At 40.8% G+C, this 7,726-nt stretch overlaps 1 long non-coding RNA gene across 1 annotated transcript; it reads left to right on the top strand.

Moving 5' to 3' along the window:
• The first annotated feature begins 2,252 nt into the window (after nucleotides 1-2,252).
• LOC129850689 (uncharacterized) lies at nucleotides 2,253-4,761 on the top strand. The gene is made up of 2 exons (XR_008758846.1): nucleotides 2,253-3,905; nucleotides 4,631-4,761. It is a non-coding gene; the product is annotated as an uncharacterized LOC129850689 (long non-coding RNA).
• The last annotated feature ends 2,965 nt before the right edge of the window (nucleotides 4,762-7,726 follow it).

The following is a 7,726-nucleotide window of genomic DNA, read 5'->3' as shown; positions in this document are numbered from 1 at the left end:
GTTTTACACAATATCCTATTTCCAATTAATTATATGACAACATTTTAGGTTGACTATAATTTCATTACATCACATGCCTTACTTTTATTTTCCTGCATAAGTAAAAGCAGGAAATGCATCACCTATGCCGCTACAGCCATTCATTCCAATTAGACTGGTTTTTGGATTTCTCCCTGACCAAGATGGCTGCCATTTTCACCCCTTTATGGAACTTTGATAGTTTATGACGTAGCCCCTCTAGTAATTTAATAGGATCTCTATGGTCAAAATGTGATATTCTAGAGATGGTTAGAGCAGGAATAGAAATATAATTGCTAGAAAGGACATCCCTATTCAATTCAATGTTGTGCTGATGGGTGCACCCTTAGCAAAGCAGGAAGTGTCCTCCATTAACCAAGTAGTACAGGATTGTATTGTGCTCATTATTTAATGTCAACTGACATTACACACATTTCAATGAGAAGTCCTTGCCATGGCGTTTCAAATAACAATGGCAATTGTGTATAACAATGCCAAGCTAGCCATTTTGAGTGTAACCGTGAGAGGGTGCAGTCAAATTGCTGGGGTCTGATGGGATATTTCCATTCTACACATTCTATTTATATGAGAGTAGTTTGCAGAAGGGTTTTAGAAGTTTGCACAAAGACACAGAAGTAAAATAAACTTCCAATTGACAATCTGCAGGGAAAATTGTCAGTAATTTTAACAATAATACAATTTCTGTCAATTTGGAATATACTGTACACTAAGGTCAAATTCATCTTTGGCAATTGGGTAAAAAGGAAAGATGGAACTGTTAAAAGTGATGTGCTTGATGCCTTTTGATGCCGATGACGTCTTTAGATTGTTTAAGGATTTGTTATCCTTTAGCAGCATTCTGCAGGATGCTAACATTTACAAACTCTCTTTTAGAGCTCATTCGTTATGGAAGTGCAGAGTATTGGTCAGAGCGACTGGCATTTTGAGGTGGGCCTGCTAAGGAAAGAGGTGGGCAAGCTAACGCAATGGGACTGTATGGAGGAGACGAGACAGATAGAGACAGAAGATGGAGATGAGAGACAACAGCAGGATTACCAGTATCTGGAGATGAATAGACAGAATATGTTGGAGGTGGAGAGGGACAGACTTGAGAGGATGAAGAGGGAGGAGAAGGAGCTTGCAAAAATAAATCAGATGAAGGATGAAGAGTTGCTGTTAATGGAAATTAGAATGAGGGAAAGGACGAGAGAGATGGAGGAGGTTCAGGGAGAAATCTGAGAGGCAGAAGGTAGAGAAACAGATAGAGCTCCAGAAGAAGAGACAGGAGGAGAGAGATGAGTGGGAGATATCTAAAAAGAAGAGCATGGAGGAATGGAAAGAGTTTTACAGGAAGGAAGAAGACTACCGAAAGGAAGAGGAATGGATGAAAGCAGAAAGGAAGGCAAAGAGAAAGGTGGAAGAAGGAAAGAAGGAGAAAGATGGGAGAAGAACAACAGATGCTAAAAAAGCAAGCCAGTCTAACAAAGAAACTGAGTAATGGAAAGAGAAGAAACCTGGAAGAGAGAAAGGAAGATGAAAATAATATGGGAGAAAAGTGTGTTAAGGAAGCAAGGGACAGAGACAGGAGAGAGCTGAAAGAAAAGAGGCAGAGACGGATTGCAGAAGAAAATTTGACACACATGGAGAAACAAATGATGGAGATGGAGGACAGGAACAGAGAATTTGAGTCAGATTAGAGAAGAGAAAAGAAAGCACGAGGTGGAAATGAAAGAGGAAACTGGAAGACATGAAGAAAGAAATGTTTGGAAAAATTAGAGAGTTGGAGAGGAAGAGAAAACGTGAGAGTCAGATTAGAGAAGATATTAAAAAAAAGAGAAGAGGAAAGAAAGTATGAGGAAACTGGAAGACATGAAGAATGAAATGCTTGGAAAAATGAAAGCGTTGGAGGTGTGGAAAGGTAAAACATGAAGGGATAGAGAGGGACAGACTTTTCACAAAGTATTTGATGGCACAGTGAGGTATAGGTAAAAAAGATGAGATAGAGAGACAGGCAGAGTAAGACATACATACATACAGTATATCACAAAAGTGAGTACACCTCACATTTTTGTAAATATGAGTATATCTTTTCATGTGACAACACTGAAGAAATGACACTTTGCTACAATGTAAGGTAGTGAGTGTACAGCTTGTATAACAGAGTAAATTTGCTGTCCCCTCAATAACTCAACACACAGCCATTAATGTCTAAACCGCTGGCAACAAAAGTGAGTACACCCCTAAGTGAAAATGTCCAAATTGGGCCCAAAGTGTCAATATTTTGTGTGGCCACCATCATTTTCCAGCACTGCCTTAACCCTCTTGGGCATGGAGTTCACCAGAGCTTCACAGGTTGCCAATGGAGTCCTCTTCCACTCCTCCATGACGACATCACGGAGCTGTTGGATGTTAGAGACCTTGCACGCCTCCACCTTCCGTTTGAGGATGTCCCACAGAAGCTCAATAGGGTTTAGTTCTGGAGACATGCTTGGCCAGTCCATCACCTTTACCCTCAGCTTCTTTAGCAAGGCAGTGGTTTTCTTGGAGGTGTGTTTGGGGTCGTTATCATGTTGGAATACTGCCCTGCGGCAGTCTCCGAAGGGAGGGGATCATGCTCTGCTTCAGTATGTCACAGTACATGTTGGCAATCATGGTTCCCTCAATGAACTGTAGCTCCCCAGTGCCGGCAGCACTCATGCAGCCCCAGACCATGACACTCCCACCACCATGCTTGACTGTAGGCAAGACACACTTGTCTTTCTACTCCTCACCTGGTTGCCGCCACACACGCTTGACACCATCTGAACCAAATAAGTTTATATTGGTCTCATCAGACCACAGGACATGGTTCCAGTAATCCATGTCCTTAGTCTACTTGTCTTCAGCAAACTGTTTGCGGGCTTTCTTGTGCATCATCTTTAGAAGAGGCTTCCTTCTGGGACGACAGCCATGCAGACCAATTTGATGCAGTGGACGGCGTATGGTCTGAGCACTGACAGGCTGACCCCCCACCCCTTCAACCTCTGCAGCAATGCTGGCAGCACTCATACGTCTATTTCCCAAAGACAACCTCTGGATATGACGCTGAGCACATGCACTCAACTTCTTTGGTCGACCATGGCGAGGCCTGTTCTGAGTGGAACCTGTCCAGTTAAACCGCTATATGGTCTTGGCCACTGTGCTGCAGCTCAATTTCAGGGTCTTGGCAATCTTCTTATAGCCCAGGCCATCTTTATGTAGAGCAACAATTCTTTTTTTCAGATCCTCAGAGAGTTCTTTGCCATGAGGTGCCATGTTGAACTTCCAGTGACCAGTCAGTATGAGGGAGTGTGAGAGCGATGATACCAAATTTAACACACCTGCTCCCCATTCACACCTGAGACCTTGTAACACTAACGAGTCACATGACACCGGGGAGGGAAATGGCTAATTGGGCCCAATTTGGACATTTTCACTTAGGGGTGTACTCACTTTTGTTGCCAGCGGTTTAGACATTAATGGCTGTGTGTTGAGTTATTGAGGGGACAGCAAATTTACACTGTTATACAAGCTGTACACTCACTACCTTACATTGTAGCAAAGTGTCATTTCTTCAGTGTCACATGAAAAGATATACTCAAATTATATACAAAAATGTGAGGGCTGTACTCACTTTTGTGATATACTGTACAGACAGAGCACACAAGCACACTATAGGCTCTGGTACTCAATTGGAATAGAACTGTTTGATGTTTACTCAAGTCTATTTTTGGAAACATGGCTGATGTTTGTTTTGGATCATTTTCTTTCTATCTCTCTCTCAGATTACTCCATCTTCTCTGTGGGCCAACAGGGGGTTGCACAGCCCCCTCCAGCCCAGCAGAATAAGACAACCTCCCCTCGCAAAGGTAATAACAAGAGCAGTTTGATTCATTGGCTCATCAATAAGAATGTATAAGAGCAACCAGTTTTAATAATCTTCAAAAATCCCAGAGTCTATTCCCCCTTATCCCCCGTCTCTCTCAATTCAATTAAAATGGATTTATTGACATGGGAAACATAAGCAAGTGAAATAGATCATGAACAAAAGTGAAATAAACAATCAAAGATTAGCAGTAAACATTACGTTCACAAAAGTTTCAAAGGAATAGGGACATTTAAAATGTCATATTATGGCTATGTACAGTGTTATAAGTACAAAAGGGAAAATAAATAAACATAAATATGGGTTGTATTAACAATGGTGTTTGTTTTTCACTGGTTGCCCTTTTGTTGTGGTAACAGGCCACATATATTGCTGCTGTGATGGCACGCTGTAGTATTTCACCAAAATCGATATGGGAGTTTATCAAAATTTGATTTGTTTTCGAATTCTTTGTGGGTCTGTGTAATATGAGGGAAATATGTGTCTCTAATATGGTCATACATTTTTCAGGAGGTTAGGAAGTGCAGCTCAGTGTCCACCTCATTTTGTGGGCAGTGTGCACATAGCTTGTCTTCTCTTGAGAGCCAGGTCTGCCTACGGCGGTCTTTCTCAATAGCAAGGCTATGCTCACTTAGTCTGTACATACCCAATGCTAATCTCTCTCTCTCTCTCTCTCTCTCTCTCTCTCTCTCTCTCTCTCTCTCTCAGATGTCTCTATATTTGCAGCTGGGAAAAATCGTTTGGCTAAAGCCTTGAAACCCCTTGTGTGCAAAAAAAAAAATGAAGGCAGAATGCATTCTTCAAGCAATATAAAATAATAAAATAATTTTAGCATCAAGGGTTTGTGTTCTGTGTTTTGCTAGAGAGAAACAGTATGGATATTAGCCCCGATTCCTAACCTCTAGGGTTTGCAAAGTCTTAAAAAAACAATCACCAGCCTTAGATTCTCCACAACTTTTTTTGTCACATTAGACTTGAAAGATATGCTAACAGAATTGAGCGTGCCAGAGAAAATGGTCTCTAATGTACCCACAGTTTTGTACTCAAAGCATTTGTTCTCTCTTTAGATTGTCACAGTTGGTTGTGGCCATAGAGCTCGCCCGTTTGTAATCCTAAAAACTGGAAATGAAACCTTGTGGTACAGATAGGGGTCTACCTGTGCCTGAGCACCTTAGTATAAATATCATCTGTCCTACCCCAGCAGCATACCATTTGATTAACACTTGATAACACTTGATTTACATCATCATCAATTCTCGGTCTGGTTGGACTACACGCAGCAGAGAGAGGAGCGGATGCATCTCCGGCCCTCTGACCCATGTCCACTCCTTCAGTCGGGAGTTGCACATGTGTGTCAGGGCAGCAGCAACACAGGTAATCTACACTCTAGCAAACCATCCTATACTAACATATCTCATAGTGAGAGAACCACATATCAGACTCATCCTTTCATCTCATAGTGAGAGAACCACATCAGACTCATCCTTTCATCTCATAGTGAGAGAACCACATATCAGACTCATCCTTTCATCTCATAGTGAGAGAACCACATCAGACTCATCCTTTCATCTCATAGTGAGAGAACCACATCAGACTCATCCTTTCATCTCATAGTGAGAGAACCACATCAGACTCATCCTTTCATCTCATAGTGAGAGAACCACATCAGACTCATCCTTTCATCAAGCATTTCTCAGCCTTTACGTACAGGTCATGCTCCAACAGTCACCCAAGTACCTTGCGCACCAGAGACACATGCGCGGCGCGTTTAGCGGAATAGACCAGAATGTCATCGATATAATCCACCTCATTATTATGCAGATGATACTGTTCTTTATTCAAGTGGTAGTAGTTTATCTTTACCTTTTGAAAATGCCCAAAGAGCATTTAACATCATACAACAGAATCTGTATGATTTAAAGCTGAGTCTAAATTTGGGTAAAACAAAATGCATGGTATTTTCAAATGCCAGGCATGTTACAAATCATGTCATTGCTACATTGACTGGACATACTATAGAGCAAGTTAAAGTGTACAAATATTTGGGTGTGTGGGTTGATGATAAGCTGAGCTTCACTGTGCATGTAGAGAACTTGATAAGGAAGCTCAAGCTGAAAATAGGATTTTATTACCAGCATAAGGCTTGTTTTTCTTTTGAGGCCAGGAAGGAGCTGGTACGATGTACATTACTGTTGGTTTTAGATTTGAGCGATGTTATATATATCCAGGCCTCAGCCACTACCCTGAGAGCACTTGATTCAGTGTATCATGCAGCCCTCAGGTTCATTACAAATCAGAAACGTCTAACACATCATTGTGATCTCTACAAGCGCTGTTGGCTGGTTGTCATTGACCTTGCGTAGGCTTAAACACTGGTATACACTGATTTATAAGGCCATATTGGGTAAAATGCCATTATCTCTCTGTTCTTTTTTAGTCAGGTCAGTAAATAAATATAAATGACGGTCCCATTCTGATTTGTTTCTAACAGTACCAAAAATTAGAACAGGTCATGGTAGAAATAGTTTCAGTTACTTAGCACCGTGGTCCTGGAATTCTCTCCTGAACATTTTAAAATGTGATGATCTAGTTTTGTTGGTGGAGTTTAAACACTTGATTGACGTATATATCATAGAAGAGTGTAATTGTTTTAGGCCAGCTGTTTTTAGACAAGATGTTTGTGTTTTTAATGTAAAATGTTTGTTGTACTGTATGTGTGTTTATAGTTTTGTTTAATGTTGTGTTAGTGTATGTAAGTTGTTTTGTCTGAAACGTTGTTCCTTCTGCTGCTATTGGACCAGGTCTCTCTTGGAAAAGAGATTATCTCAATGAGAAAAAACCTGTATAAATAAAGGTCAAATAAAAAGTCAAATAAATTTGTTGTCGGGTGATGAGGTAGTTTTACATAGAAGATAGGTTCTCTTTCAGGCAGCGGTTGAAAGAGATGAAGTAACTTGATTAGGCATAATCAAATCCCACTAATTCACAATAAGACACACAGGAACCTATGATTATCAATTTCAGTTAAATACATTGGAAATGCAGTTGATCATTCACAATGTCAATCTGTATAAAATGCTGTTGGGTTGGAAGATATTTTTCTTACCCGTGTCATTGTGACTGGACTTGATTAACTTCCAGCTTACTGAGACGGTCAGAAGGAAACAAAGGTTAGGGAACTTTAATACACCTGAGAGAAAATGGACACCTGCATTAAAATAATGATGCCTAACCTAATAAAGTGGAGGGACCAGAGCATTTGAAAGGTTGTGACATGGACCTGAAGGTAATAGAATGAGCGGCTTTTTTCACCGCGCTGCCTCTGGAAAAAGATGACCTGTCAAGCAAGACTGTAGAGTCAGTCAATGTAGGGTAATTCGACCTGAGAGAATTCAAGACCCCAGGCCCTGCTGGTGGCAGGGTTCTGTGGTCAGATGTTCTCAGGAATTGGAAATTGAATTGAGCCTCCGCTAAAGAAATGCTCCATGTGCAAAATTACCAGCAGTGTTCTGAAAAACACAAGCTATATTTGGGTCATATCTGATAAATGTATTAAAGTAGGCAATGTGCCAAATCGATTTGAGATTGACTTTCTCATTTAGAATCAGTACCAAGAGCAATTAAGATGGAGATCACTTTATTGGTCAATTACACACAAGGTCCCAATTAAATTTGACTTCCGCTTTTAACCCAAGCCCTCCGAAATAAAAACACTGAGTATACAAAACATTAAGAACACCTGCTATTTCCATGACATAGACTGACCAGGTGAAAGCTCTGATCCGTTATTGATGTCACTTCAAT

This window comes from Salvelinus fontinalis, unplaced genomic scaffold (genome assembly GCF_029448725.1).
Source record: "Salvelinus fontinalis isolate EN_2023a unplaced genomic scaffold, ASM2944872v1 scaffold_2187, whole genome shotgun sequence".
NCBI lineage: Eukaryota > Metazoa > Chordata > Actinopteri > Salmoniformes > Salmonidae > Salvelinus > Salvelinus fontinalis.
The sequence above is the reverse complement of the archived record's forward strand: the minus strand, read 5'-3'. Positions and strand labels throughout refer to the sequence as shown.